Raw genomic sequence first — 8,546 nt, forward strand, 5'->3', positions numbered from 1 at the left:
AAAACATAATCAGATTACACACTTAGTGAAAAACTGGAGCATGCAAATCTGTTAACGAGTACGCATGTTCACGAGCTCGATGCACTCACTATAGAGCATGGCATGACAATCTAAGCATACACCCATCAATAATACATGTCCTAGAAGCTAGACATGGCAAGAAAAACAACATAGCATGCACGGATCAATAGCAACATCCTCGGCAAAATCGCTAACAAGTCAACAATCTGCCAGGATTCATGAAATAGAAAAAGTAGAGCTCGATTTACTCAAGCTAGGATGCTCCATAAATGCAAACAAAGACATGGATGGATAGAGCACCACAATGTTAACAAATCATCCTTACTGATCATCCTCAAAAGAGGCACGGATCACTAGGAAACAACATGAACATATGGCATAATGACAAAATCAGGACAAGGACTTGGTGAAATTCTAAGTCCCTGAAATTAGCATTACCGATTGCACTACTTTGCAAGCTTGTGCTAGTCACCACACATATCACAAAAATACATGGTAAGCACCTCTGTAAATATGGCATGGCATATAACAAAACTCATGTAGAGCTCAGGAGCATATCATGCACACATTAATCATGGCAAAAATGACAAATAGCTATTTGATGAAACAGATCTGACAATTTTATCACATAGCCCTCTTCCAACAGCCTTTCGGGCATCAAGATGAGCTCAAATGAAAATGATGCAATGAGATAAAATGATGTACTCTCTGAGACGAACATTTGGATATGCTACACGCGCAAATCGGAGCTACGGATGCACAGATACGACATGATGAAGATTGCAAAAAAATATAATGGGAGAGGGGAAAGTCAACCCTAGTGGAATGGATCTCAGATCCGGCCTGATCTACTATAGCAGCACTGAAGCTTGCGACCTCGCCGGAGACAATGGACACGGCGGCCGGAGCAGAAGGACACCGGGGTGCGGCGGCGTCGGGCGCCGGGGCGGCGGAGCGGCGGACGAGGCGCGGCGACTCTGGGCGGCGATGGCGAGGCGGCGGAGCCGGCCGGCGAAGGGTGCCGGAGCTCGGCCGGACGAGGCGGCGGTGGTGGTCGTCGCGGTGGCGGCGGCAGTCGGCGGCGAGCCGCGAGGAGGCGGGGAGGCGCGGTAGGTGGCGGCGGAGGCGCGGGCCTCGGGGGCTCTCCCCGGGCCAGAGCGGGCGCGGGTGGCGGCGCGCCACATGGCAGGCGGCGATTGGTGGCGGCGGGATGTCCGGCGGCCTGCGGACGTGTCCGCCCGCGCGGAGAGGAGCGGGGCTAGGGTTAGGGTAGGATTTGACCCGGAATTTTGGAGGAGGGGCTAGTTTTATAGGTAGAGGGAGCTAGGAAGCTCCAAATGAGGTGCGGTTTTCGGCCACGCGATCGTGATCGAACGCTCTAGATGATGGAGAGGGTTTAGGTGGGTTTTGGGCCACTTTGGAAGGGTGTTGGGCTGCAACACACATGAGGCCTTTTCGGTCCCTCGGTTAACCGTTGGACTATCAAACGAAGTCCAAATGGCACGAAACTTGACAGGCGGTCTACCGGTAGTAAACCAAGACCGCATGACAAGTCTTGGTCCAATCCGAAAACATTTAACCCCCATACACGAAAAGAGGTAGAAAGGACCACCGGAGGACATAGGAGCGCCGGAATGCAAAACGGACAATGGGGAAAATGCTCGGATGCATGAGACAAACACGTATGCAAATGCAATGCACATGATGACATGATAAGAGATGCATGACAAAGGCAACAACACACGGAGACAAAACCCGAACCCGAGGAAAAATAAAATAACTTAGGCCGGAAACGGCAAGAGTTGGGATACATATAAGGTAAATTACATCCGGGGTGTTACAACACTCCACCACTACGAAAGGATCTCATCCCGAGATCTAGGACTGGAAAAATGCCGGGTACTCAGAACGGAGGTGATCCTCGCATTCCCAGGTGGCTTCACGGTCGGAATGGTGTGACCACTTGACTTTGAGGAATTTGATTGACTTGTTGCGAGTCTTGCATTCAGTATCTTCAAGAATAGCAACGGGGTGCTCACGATAAGAATGATCTTCTTGTAGATCAATGTCTTCGAAGTTGACGGCGCGGTCAGGGGTCTTGAAGCACTTGCGGACCTGAGAGACATGGAACATGTCGTGCACATTTGCAAAGTTGGAGGGAAGCTCAAGTTGATAGGCGAGATCACCTCTCTTGCTGATGATCTTGAAAGGACCCACGTATCTAGGGGCAAGCTTCCCTTTGATACCGAAGCGACGAGTATTTTCATTGGAGAGACGCGGAGGTAAACATGATCTCCGATCTCGAAAGCCAAATCACGATGCTTACTATCATAGTAGCTCTTCTGGCGCGATTGCGCTGCTTTGAGGTTATCACGAATGACTTTGCACATCTCCTCTGCCTCTGTGATCAAGTCATTTCCAAGAAGTTGACGTTCACTGGTCTCTGACCAGTTAAGAGGAGTACGACACTTCCTTCCATAGAGAATTTCAAATGGGGCCTTGCCCGAACTCGCTTGAAAGCTGTTGTTGTAGGAGAACTCGGCATATGGAAGACAATCTTCCCACTTCATACCGAAGGAAATAACGCAAGCCCTGAGCATATCTTCGAGAATCTGATTGACACGCTCGACTTGACCGCTAGTTTGAGGATGAAAAGCTGTGCTGAAACGGATGTTGGTGCCCATGGCCTTCTGAAAAGAATCCCAAAACTTAGAGGTAAAGATACTGCCACGGTCTGAAGAGATCAACTGCGGAATGCCATGCAGAGAGACAATCCGAGAGGTATAAAGCTCTGCCAATTGAGCTGCAGTGATAGACTCTTTGATAGGCAGGAAATGAGCCACTTTAGTGAGTTTATCAATGACAACGAATATAGCATCATTGCCACGCTTGGACTTTGGACCCAGTCATGAAGTCCATCTCAATGTGGTCAAACTTCCATTCTAGAATGGCAAGAGGTTGGAGGAGACCAGCTGGTCGTTGGTGTTCTGCCTTCACTCTTCTGCAGACATCACATTCATTCACGAACTGAGCAATCTCGCACTTCATTCGAGTCCACCAATAAGCCTGCTTAAGGTCCTCGTACATCTTTGTACTCCCAGGGTGGATGGAGAGGAGAGAATTGTGAGCCTCGTTCATAATGACTTTACGAAGGTCACATTTAGGCACAACAATGCGATCCTCGAAGAAGAGAGTATCCTTGTCATCAAGGCGATAGCACTTGTACTTGGGTTGACTCTTGGCAATCCCAATCTTCACCTTCTTCACCATAGCATCAAGAAGTTGAGCCTCACAAATCTGATCTTCCAAAGTAGGAGAGACTTGAAGGTTGGCGAGGAAACCTTGAGGAACAACTTGCAAATTGAGTTTGCGGAAAGCTTCACAAAGCTCGGGTTGGTAAGGCTTGAGAATCAGACTGTTGCAGTACGCCTTCCTGCTCAATGCATCAGCAATCACATTGGCCTTGCCTGGAGTATATTCGATACTCGGATTATACTGTTGAATCATTTCGACCCAACGAGTCTGCCTGAGGTTGAGATTAGGCTGAGTGAAAATGTACTTAAGACTCTTATGGTCAGTGAAGATGTCCACTTTTCTTCCCAATAAGAGATGTCTCCAAGTCAAAAGAGCATGCACAACTGCCGCCAACTCAAGTTCATGAGTGGGGTAGTTCTTCTCGTTGGGCTTCAACTGGCGAGAGGTATAAGCCACAACTTTCTTCTCTTGCATCAACACTGCACCAAGACCTTGAAGAGAGGCATCGCAGAAGACCTCGAACGGTTTGGATTCATCAGGAGGAGTCAGAACTGGAGCAGTGACTAATTTCTCTTTCAAAGTGTTGAAAGCGACGTCACATTCAGGAGACCAAACATACTTGGCGTGCTTCTGGAGAAGGTTTCAAAGAGGATTCGCGATCTTAGAAAAGTTCTCAACGAACCTTCGACAGTAGCTTGCGAGACCAAGGAACCTGCGGAGTTGCTTCACGTTCTGAGGTGGTTCCCAATTCACAATTGCAGACACCTTCTCAGGATTCACCGCTATGCCCTTGGCAGAGATGATATGCCCAAGATAGAGAACCTCATCGAGCCAAAACTCGCACTTTGAGAACTTGGCGTAGAACTGATGTTCTCTGAGCTTATCGAGCACCAAACGCAAGTGCTTGGCATGATCTTCCTTGTTCTTCGAAAAGACCAGAATGTCATCAAGGTAGACCAAGACGAAGTCATTTGTGTAGGCGTTGAAGATGAAGTTCATCATGCGAGAGAAAGTTGGCGGAGCGTTGACGAGGCCAAAAGACATGACAGTGTATTCATATGAACCATAGCTTGTTCTGAAAGCCGTCTTTGGAATATCTTGCTCACGAATTCGAATCTGGTGATAGCCCATACGGAGATGAAGCTTGGAGAATACTTGAGCACCTTTGAGTTGTTCAAACAGTTCATTGATGTTGGGAAGTGGGTACTTGTTCTTTATAGTCTTCTTGTTCAATGGACGATAGTCAACACAAAGTCGGCCGTTCCATCCTTCTTCTTCACAAAAAGAACTCCACAACCCCACGGAGAAGAACTAGGTCGGATGAGACCCATTCGCTCTTGAATATCAAGTTGCTTCTTCAGCTCCATCAACTCTTCAGGTCCAAGCTTGTAAGGACGTTTGCAAACAGGTTCCGTGCCAGGCTCAAGATCGATGACGAATTCAACTGGCCGGTGCGGAGGCATCCCTGGAAGCTCTTCTGGAAAGACGTCCTGATATTCGCAGACGACTGGAATTTGAGAGATGGCATCCAGTTCACCCTTTTCATTGAGAGAAAACAGACGGATGGTATTATCCCGAGCGGCAAAGACAATTACATCCTCACACGAATGAGTCAATTGAATCTGCCTGGCTGCACAATCAAGCTGAGCCTTGTGCTTAGAAAGCCTGTCAATTCCAAGAATAAGATCAATATCCGAGTTACCAAGGACCATTGGAGAAGCCAGAAACTTGAAATGACCCATCATGATAGAAATATCCGGAAGCTCGTAGTTTGCGAGCAAACATTTACCCGGTTAGACAACTGCTAACGGTTTATGCAAAACTTGAGAAGACAACTCATGCTTAGATGCAAAAGGTCTCGAGATGAAACAATGCGATGCACTAGTGTCAAAAAGTACTTTTGCAGGAACATCGTTAACAGGAAGGTTACCCATGATGACATCTGACGAGTCCCCTGCCTGAGCTGCATTCATCAAGTTGACCTTGGCGTGCTTGGGGTTATGCTTGACCACAGCTGTACTTGCCGATCTCACAGGAGGAGGAGGAGGAATACGCCTCTAATTGAAGCATTTGTTGGCATAGTGACCCTTCTGTTGGCACTTGTTGCACGTGACCTCTGAAAGCGGACGGTGATACGGAGCACTCGATCTTGGAGCTTGAGACGAAGTCTTGTTCTGAAAGCCAGGGTTGGGTGGGTGGGAAGATCCACTGCCACCTTTGCTCTTCTGCTGATAAGGCTGACGGAACGGAGGAGGAGGAAGCCAATACTTTTGCTGCTTAGCCACTTGAGTTGAGGAAGAAGGAGTAGCATCTCTGACTCGCTTCTTGGAAGCATCGCACTTCAGTTGAGCAGTCTCTTGCTTCATTGCCATGTTGTAAAACTCATCGTACCTGTTGGGCTCAAAGAGAACGAGAGCTAGCTGGTTTTCTTCTCTGAGACCACCCCTGAACTGGTATATCATGCTCTTCTCATCAGGGACGTCCTGCTTAGCAAAACGGGCGAGCTTCTAAAACATCTTGTTGTACTCGTAGACAGACATAGAGCCTTGCTTCAGGTTGCGGAATTCCTCACGCTTTCTTTCAACCACGCTCTGAGGAATATGATGAGCTTTGAAGTCTTGACGGAATTCATCCCATGTAATCACACGGCCTCCACTGGAATCTTTGTACTGCTGAAACCATTCTGCAGCTTGGTCTTTGAGTTGGAAGGAGACGAACTTGACAAAGTCCTCAGGCCTGAGGTTACTGCACTCGAAATGCTTGCATATGTCCACGAGCCAATCATCAGCGTCTATTTCCTCAACACAATTGCTGAAGGTCTTTGCCTGGTTAGCAAGGAACTGGTTGAGTGTAGCAAAGTGATTCTGATTGTTGCCTTGGCCCTGGTTCCCTTGGTTGCGCTCTTGAAGAAGTTGCATGATCAGCTGCGTGTTTGCATTGGTAGAGGCCATCCCAGCTTGCCATGCCTCCGGAGGTGGAGGTGGTGGTGGCGGATCAGGATTCGGAGTCGTGCGCGTTGGAGGAGCCATCCTGAAGAGGTTGACATCCATTAGCACATTGACAGACAAATATTAAAGGTGAATCCAATGGGTTGAAATTGCAACATATAGTCTTCACATACGAACAAAATGAACGAATGCATTCCAATTGAAATGGTCACATATCCATAAATTGAGAAGCCACTTAGAATTTGAGGTAGAAAAAAAACAACAAGGTACGGACCAAGAACGAATACTCGGTAAGGATCGCCCAATCTCAAACAAATATCCGTGGAAGAAGAACTAGAGCTACAAGAATTCCCACCTATGAAACTCCCAAACCTTTCCGGTTATGCAATTAGGTGTTGGGGATACAGGGGAAGCATAATATCTCACCCAAATCTAGCAAATCCTACATCCAGCTGTATCCATCCTTCAACACATAACCGAGAAAAACTTCGGAAATCGTCTACCTCAACCTTCGAAAAGCATCTGTTATACGAGTTATGGCAATACTCCCGAAATCCCGCCCCGGTACTGGGTGGCGTCGAGGTTATCTCACCAACAACTGCATAAAAGAGATTTTCGATGTCGGTGAAACTCAGGTATTCCAGAATCTCAACGATAAAATTGTGACAACAACACCTCGGAGCTCAACTCCCTAGGACACTGCCACAACCCCTAAATGACAGGAGGCACCAAGAACAATGTTCTCGTCACAAATCGATCGGAACGATTCCAAGATACCCGCGTGATCCTAAAAAAATTTAGTGAAATTTGAGAAGAGAATAGTCAAAACTCTACATCAGGATGCCTCACAGAGCGATGAAGGGACTGGGGAGTAAAAATAATTCCTAAGCTCTCCGATATATAATTCCTAGATGACTCAAAACATTTTTCTAGACTCAACAACGCCAACGATTCGATCAAGCACGGGGCTCCTAAGGTCGGGGAAGGCTCTGATACCAACTTATAATGCCCTCGATGTGGTTATATCTCCTACGGGTCGAAGCACGACTAGAGGCATAACCGCATTGAAAGCAATGTCACAAGTAAGGTAATCTTCACAATAACCCATGTAAATATATAAAAGGGGAAAGGACACATAGTTGGCTAACACTCGCCACGTCACCCAAATACATGAATAACATTACATTCATCCAATACACTCATGGTCCGACTACGGTACCAAAATAAAATATCAACCCCAACATGCAACACGGTCCCCGATCGCCCCAACTGGGCACCACTACTGATCATCTGGCAAAGACACATAGTAACGGTGAGAGTCTTCATCGAACTCCCACTTGATCTCAAGAGCATCGTTTGGAACGGTAACATCGGTCCCTGCATCTGGTTTTGGAAGTAAACTGTGAGTCACGGGGACTCAGCAATCTCGCATCCTCACGATCAAGACTATTTAAGCTTATAGGTAAGGCAAAGGTAATATGTGGAGCTGCAGCAAGCGACTAGCATATATGGTGGCTAACCTGTTCACAAAAGAGAGCGAGAAGAGAAGGCAAAGCACGAACGAAGAACTATGATCAAGAAGTGATCCTATAACAACCTACGTCAAGCATTACTCCAACACCGTGTTCACTTCCCGGACTCCACCGAGAAGAGACCATCACCGTAACACACGTAGTTGATTCATTTTAATTAAGTTAAGTTTCATGTTATCTACAACCGGACATTAACAAATTCCCATCTGCCCATAACCACGGGCACGGCTTTCGAAAGTTCAAATCCCTGCATGGGAGTCCCAACTTAGCCCATCACAAGCTCTCATGGTCAACGAAGGATATTCCTTCTCCCGAGACATTCCGATCAGACTCGGCATCCCGGTTTTACAAGACATCCTCGATAATGGTAAAACAAGTCCAGCAACACTGCCCGAATGTGCCGACAAATCCCGATAGGAGCTGCACATATCTCGTTCTCAGGGCACACTCAGATTGTCCAAACTTCCGGTAGGCCAGCCCAGATTTGACCCTGGTGGCCACCGGCGGCTGACGAGGTGGACCAACACTCAGAGGAGCACTGGCCCGGGGGGGGGGTTAAATAAAGATGACCCTCGGGCTCTAGAAACCCAAGGGAAAAAGAGGCTAGGTGGAAAATGGTAAAACCAAGGTTGGGCATTGCTGGAGGAGTTTTATTCAAGGCGAACTGTCAAGGGGTTCCCATTATAACCCAACTGCGTAAGGAACGCAAAATCCGGGAATATAACACCGATATGATGGAAAACTAGGGCGGCAAGAGTGGAACAAATCACTAGGTGAGAGGCCGAGCCTT

This window comes from Triticum urartu, chromosome 4A (assembly GCF_056163025.1).
Source record: "Triticum urartu cultivar PI428250 chromosome 4A, HENAU_Tu73, whole genome shotgun sequence".
NCBI classification, from domain to species: Eukaryota; Viridiplantae; Streptophyta; class Magnoliopsida; order Poales; family Poaceae; genus Triticum; species Triticum urartu.